The sequence below is a fragment of the Nuphar pumila genome, chromosome 2, assembly GCF_984573655.1.
Source record: "Nuphar pumila chromosome 2, dmNupPumi1.hap1.1, whole genome shotgun sequence".
Taxonomy (NCBI): domain Eukaryota; kingdom Viridiplantae; phylum Streptophyta; class Magnoliopsida; order Nymphaeales; family Nymphaeaceae; genus Nuphar; species Nuphar pumila.
The window spans coordinates 91,536,659-91,543,639 of record NC_143250.1 but is presented as its reverse complement, the minus strand read 5'-3'; positions in this window follow the sequence as shown (position 1 = coordinate 91,543,639).

Below are 6,981 nucleotides of genomic sequence, written 5' to 3'. Positions count from 1 at the left end.
GTCGAGTTGAGCTAAACACTCTGTTGTTGGGCTATTTTCTCGTACAAATTAAAGGTAAATAATTTATTTCAAAAAGAAAGAAGTAAGCCAGGTGGTCAACCATTCAATTTTTAAATGAGTGAGGCATTTTCTTGAAATTTTTGAAACATGAAGCAGCTAAATGCAAATTACATTAATCACTCGTATAATTAGGTTATCCAAAATTTTGTAAGATAAACAATAGGAAAATGAACTCAAAAGAAGAATTTGATGCATTGCGGGCACGCTTGATGATATAAGTCCCTAGACAGACAAATAGGGATATGCAAATGGTTCAGATCCTGAATAGTTAATTACACGGATATTCAGATTGCATTGGATGCAGAACAACCAAAAATACCAAAACCTCAATCCTGAATCCTACCCATTTGCAGTCCTACAGTCGAATACTCGAGAGTGATGTTGTTGGATATCTTGAGGGAGTCCATGACTCCATGGCCACTTCGATGTGCACGTTGTATCATAAAAAATTTGGGTATGGTAATTCAGCCATGTGGTGGCACATTAGTTTTAGGATTCATATTTGAAGGCAAAGGACCTTGCTTGAGGTCTCTATATTCTTCTAGCGTGGAAGTTTGGAGTTGTTGAGTTATTCTTCTAAGCTCTTCTCTCTTTTTTGCTCTTGTATTCGGCGCCACTAGTGAAGTATGTGTTTGTGATAGAGCTTCACTATATCACTACACTATTACAAGTCCAGGAGGGGTTTCGTCTAGCCCGTGGCTAGGATACAAGTTCTCACAACAAAGCAAAGAAGTATGCTACTCTCACACACTATATACAAGGGAGGTTGATGCCTAGTCGGCCACGCCCAACCTTAACTGAATTCATTGCCTCACACAGGCAGTGCACAAATCATACAGGTTAAGGGAGGTTTGCAGTCACAATGCACTACGATACTACTGCAGGTGAAGGTGCTACGGCAGCGGCAGATGACTTTCACTTTCTTGCATCGGGCGCACTCGGCAGAGGTGCGGCTAGGAAGCTTGTTGTGGTGCAGAACAGGTGTGGCACTAAAGAGTGTAGCAGGGAGTTGCACGGAAGTGGATGCGCACTGCAGGAGGTAGTGTGTGGTCAGGCACAGTGCGACGCTTGGTTGTGTAACGACGTATGTGACGCAAAGGTAGAGGTGTGCATTGCGTGTGCATCGTAGGTGACGGCGCAATGTTTGTGGCACATGGCAGTGGAATGCGCAGTCCAGGGCACAATGCAAGTAGCGTGCACAGGGGCAATTATGTGCGATTGATGGCATGCAGACGAGGAGGTTGTGCGTGTTGCGGTGAGCAAATGTTGTGGTGCATGCAGATGATACGCGAGATTGAAGTGTGGTGTTGCAGCTAGGTTGCGCATGTGAGTGTGCAGTTGATGTCACGACACAGATCTTTGATGCACAGGCAGGGTGCGCTAAATGCAAAGGATCAACGCGATCCTAGGCCTATGGTAAACCTCCATGGTTGTTGCACAAGTTAAAAGATGATCAGTCTTCATAACTTCTGGCGGTAGGCGTTCTTTGGCCAAAAAACCTCCCTACGCATGGAATGGATTATCAAAGGCCTTATGTTGCGGCAGAAGTGCTTCTCGCGTGCAGCAGTTGAAGTCATTCGTCCTGATAGGCCGACACAAAGAAAAGAGCAAGTACTGAACGATCATGCCGAATCAAATTGGAATTAAACTGTGAGAAGTCAAGCACTCACTGATTGTTCGGAATGAGAGTTGCGCTCTTGACATCTTCATTGCAACGAAATGCTCTAAAGGAATCTGATAACCGTCGGATGTGCGGTGGACTCGATCTAGGCTCGAAGCACTAGATCAAGGTCAATTTCCAACTCAGTTAGCTTGAGACTAACCAGAATTGACCCAAGGAAGAATGCAATGTGTCAGTCCTTAATTTCCCTGGTTGAGGGAACCGAATGCACAAGGCACCAAAAGATTTTTCTCTTCCAAAAGACCGAAGTCTAAATATTTCAAAGATAGAATTAGCGAGACATGAGCCTTATTTATAGGCTAAACAAAACCAGAAACCAGAAACCAGACAAAGAAACCACAACAATATTCTAACTGCCACATGTGGTCCCAACATGCTCAAAGGCGCACATACATTGAACCCGACCTGCTGAAGTGACACTCAAAGGTGCATATACAATGAATCCAGACATTCTGATGTGGCACACTCCCAACCGCACGACTGACTGGCCGAATGTCATGCTGGCTACTAAGCTGAAGTGGCAAGATTGTTGGCATCGTTATTTTGTTCAAGCATTAACATCCCACACTGGCAAGTGCATTCTTTCGTTGTTGTTGCGTTGATCAATACAACCAGCTACCTCATGCTTGCATACATTCATTGTGGGTTGCATCAGTCCACCATGCTCTGCCTATCCTTTGTCCTCAAAGGTAAATCGTGAATATTGTTTGAAGAAGTCTTCTTCTTCCATCCATGACACTGATTTTTCCCATTCAATTTGAAGCCTTCTTACCCTTTGATTACCTCTCTTTCTTAGTATACTTCTTATAATTCTTAGAGGTTGTAACCCATCCTTTAAAGTTAAATCACTTGAGGAATTTTCCCATAATGTGGCTTCAACTGTGATACATAAAAAATTGGATGGATTTTTTAGCCTGGGGGTAGTTTTAGTCGGTATGCCGTCTTCCCAATGCAAGCTTCTATTTGAAAGGGCCCATAGTATCTTGGCACTAACTTTGCATTTTTTTGCAAATGCATGCTTTTTTGCTTGTGTGCCTATGTCTTTTTTAACCATACCCACTCATAAACTTCAAACACTCGATCATTTCTCCCTTTATTGTGTTGAGTCTTCATTCTTTCTTGTGCTCTTGCAATATTATGTTTCAACACTCTAAGGATTACATCTCGACTTCGTAGTGTATGATCAACCTCTACCACTTGAGAACTTTCATGTTCATATGTAATAGGACTAGGAGGTGGATATCCATACAAAGCTTCGAATGGAGACATTTCAATAGTAGAATGAAAATTGGTGTTGTAGGAGTACTCGACCTAAGACAAATAGTTGACCCAACTTATAGGCTTAGAACTAGCAAAACACCTTAAGTAAGTTTCGATGGAACTATTGACTACCTCGGTTTGTCCATCGGTTTGGGGATGGTATGCGGAGCTATAAAGGATTTTGGTTCCACTTAGAAGAAAATATTCTTTCTAAAATATACTTAGGAAGATTGAATCCTGATCACACACAATGGTTTTTGGTAGGCCATATAATTTTTCTACATAATCTTGAAAAGTTTGGATAATATGTTTAGTGATATAATTTTTGGGCAAAGGCATGAAGTAAGCATATTTTGAGAGTCTATCGACTACCACAAAAATGGCTTTCATTCCTTGGGAGGGTGGCATGGCTTCGATGAAGTCCATGCTAATATCTTGCCATACACCTTCGGGTATAGGTAAAGGGCTTAGGTGACCCAGAGTTTTCATTCCCACATATTTAATTTTTTGGCAAGTTTGGCATTTTCTCACATACTCTCTCACATTCTTCTTCATTCTTTTCCAATAGAAATTCTTCTTCAACCTTTAAAAACTTTTTGAACAATCATATGTCCCACTTTCAAAGTGTCATGATTTTCTTCTAAAAGTTCTTGAATAATAGGGCTTCCATTTGGAACCACTAACCTTCCTTTGAAATATAAAACCCCTCATTTTTCTTGATAGTTGGGGTGATTGCTCAAGTCTTGGAGAAATTCTTGAATTTCCACGTTTGCCTTTTATTCTTCATAAATTTTATGTCCCCAATTGTAAGTGATGGTCGTCATAACCTTTAACTTTGCTTTTACCTCGTTTGTTGGCGTGTTAGGTGCTTGTCTCCCTTTTGGCACAATGCAATGTTGTTCATCTTTGAAGAACATGCACATTCTTTGAAAATCCCATGTTATGGTTTCAAGTGATTTCAACCAATCCACGCCTAATACAAGATCGGCTTCTTTTATGTCAAGCCAACACAAGTCTACTATAAACTCATGCCCTTGAACTTGTAAGTATTGAGCCCTGCTCTTTTTATTACAATCGAGTGTTGCACCATTTTCAGCTAGCACCATGAATTTATGAAATTTGAAAGTTTCCAAATCAAGTGTCTTAGGCACTTTTCTTTTAATGAAGCTATGAGTTGCTCCAGTGTCGACGCGAATGCTTACTTGCTTATCTTTCAATTTCCCTTCTAACTTCATTGAATGAAGACCCGTAATCCCGGATAATGCATGGTATCCTTCACTTTCTTCTAATGTTTCCTCTTCAAATTCATCACTCTCCTCCTCCTCTTAGATTTGGAGAATTTTTAAACTTTTACACTTGTGGCTTGGATTCCATAATTCACCGCATAGAAAACACTCTCATTTTTTTTCTTTTTTCATCGAGTTGTGATTGGGTCATATACTCAGTTTTAGGCTTTGGCAAGCCTCCTTTTATTCCTTCTTCTCTTGGATTTGATTTGAAAACTTTAGAATTGTCTTTGTTCTTCCATTTATGGATTGAAGTACTCAACTTCATTTTCTCTTCAAAAAGCTTGGCTACTTTGTAAGCTTCACGTGTGGTGTAAACATTTGTCGCGAGCACTTCTATCCTTAACTCATTTTTAAACCCCTTATATATGATCCGAACAAGGTCACTTGATTAATTGGTGGAAGCATTAAACACACTTCTTCGAACTCACCTTGATACTCATCTAGTGTTCCCCTTTGTTTGAGTTGTTTGAGGGATACACTATGGTTCACCATAAGTGTAGGGCCAAATCTCTCTATAATTGCTTGTTGGAAGGTTTGTCAATCCGGCTTTTCGTACATAATCTCATACTAAGGGTACCATCTCAATGCATTCTCCTCTAACCATGATATAACCTCGTCAACCTTTCGGTCATTAGGAGTTTGATGGCATGTAAAATAATGAATGGCTTTAAACAACCATTCTTTAGGGTTTTCTCCCTTGAATGTAAGTAGCTCTACCTTTATCTTTGTTTTTTGAACACAATTCCAAGTAGGAATTTCATTACCCCTTTCATCACCTCTAAACCGTGTTTCATGTTCTTGCATTGGAGTCGCTTATTTTTTTTCTCTCGCCATGACATTGACGTTTTGAGTGAGTTGAAGCATGAGCAATTCAAGCTTCTCCATACGTGAACTTGTGACCCCTCATCCCTTTGAGTGAGTTTTCTCATGAACTTGGTTTGAGTTTCAACATGGAATGTTCTAGTCAATTCTTCACCCCCAAAATGAGAGCTAGAACCTTCATCCACTCTATGACCTTCATTGGCTTTGATACCACTTGGTGGGACCTTAGTTTTAGGATCCATATTTGAAGGCAAAGGACCTTGCTCGAGGTCTCTACAATCTTCTAGCGCGAAAGTTTGGAGTTGTTGAGCTATTCTTCTAAGCTCTTCTCTCCTTTTCGCTCTTGTATTCGGCACCACTTATGAAGTGTGTGCTTGTGATAGAGCTTCACTATATCACTACACTATTATAAGTCTAGGAGGGGTTTCGTCTAGCCCGTGGCTAGGATACAAGTTCTCACAACAAAGCAAAGAAGTATGCTACTCTCACACACTATATACAAGGGAGGTTGCTACCTAGTCGGCCACACCTAGCCTTAACTAAATTCACTGCCTCACACAGGCAATTCACAAATCATACAGGTTAAGGGAGGTTTACAGTCACAATGCACTGCGATACTACTGCAGGTGAAGGTGCTGCAGTAGCGGCATATGACTTTCACTTTCTTGCATCAGGCACACTCGACAGAGGTGCGGCTAGGGAGCTTGTTGTGGTGCAGAACAGGTGTGACACACTAAAGCGTGTAGTAGGGAGCTACACGAAAGTTGATGTGCACTGCAGAAGGCAGTGCGCGGTCAGGCACAGTGCGATGCTTGGCTGTGTAATGACGTATGTGATGCAAAAGCAATGGTGTGCGTTGAGTGTGTATCATAGGTGATGGAATAATGCCTGTGGCACGCGACAGTGGAATACGTGGTCCAGGGTGCAATGCGAGTAGCGTGTGTAGGGGCGATTACGCATGGATGATGGTGTGCAGACGAGGAGGTTGTGTGTGTTGTGGTGCATGCGGATGATGCACGAGATTGAAGTGCGGTGTTGCGACTAGGCTACGTAGGTGATTGTGCAGCTGATGTCACGACACAGATGCTTTGACGCACAGACAGGGTGTGCCAAATGCAAAGGATCAATGCAATTCTGGGCCTATGGTAAACCCCCATGGCTGCTGCACAAGTTTGAAGATGATCAGTCTTCACAACTTCTGGTGGTAGGCGTTCTCTAGCTAAACAACCTTCCTATGCCTGGAATAGATTATGAAAGGCCTCCTGCTGCGGCAGAAGTGCTTCTCGCATGCGGCAGTTGAAGTTGTTCGTCATGATAGACACGACACAAGGAAAAGATCAAGTAGTGAACGATCATGTCGAATCAAACTGAAATTAAACTGTGAGAAGTCAAGCACTCACCGATTGTTCGGAATGAGAGCTGCGCTCTTGACATTTTCACTGCAACGAAATGCTCCAAAGGAATCCGATAACAGCCGATTGTGCGGTGGACTCGATCTAGGCTCGAAGCGCTGGATAAAGGCCGATTTCCAACTTAGTTAGCTTGATACTAATCAGAATTTGCCCAAGGAAGGACGCAATGCGTCAGTTCCAAATTTTTCTAGTTGAGGAAACCGAATGCACAAGGCACCAAGAGATTTCTCTCTTCCAAAAGATCGAAGTCTAAATTTCGTTCAAAAAGATTTCAAAGATATAATTAACTGGACAGGAGCCTTATTTATAGGCTGAACAAAATCAGAAACCAGATAAAGAAACCATAGCAGTATTTCAACTGCCACATGTGGTCCCAACCAGCGCAAAGGCGCACATACATTGAACCCGACCTGCTGAAGTGGCGCTCAAAGGCGCAAATACAATGAATCCAGACATT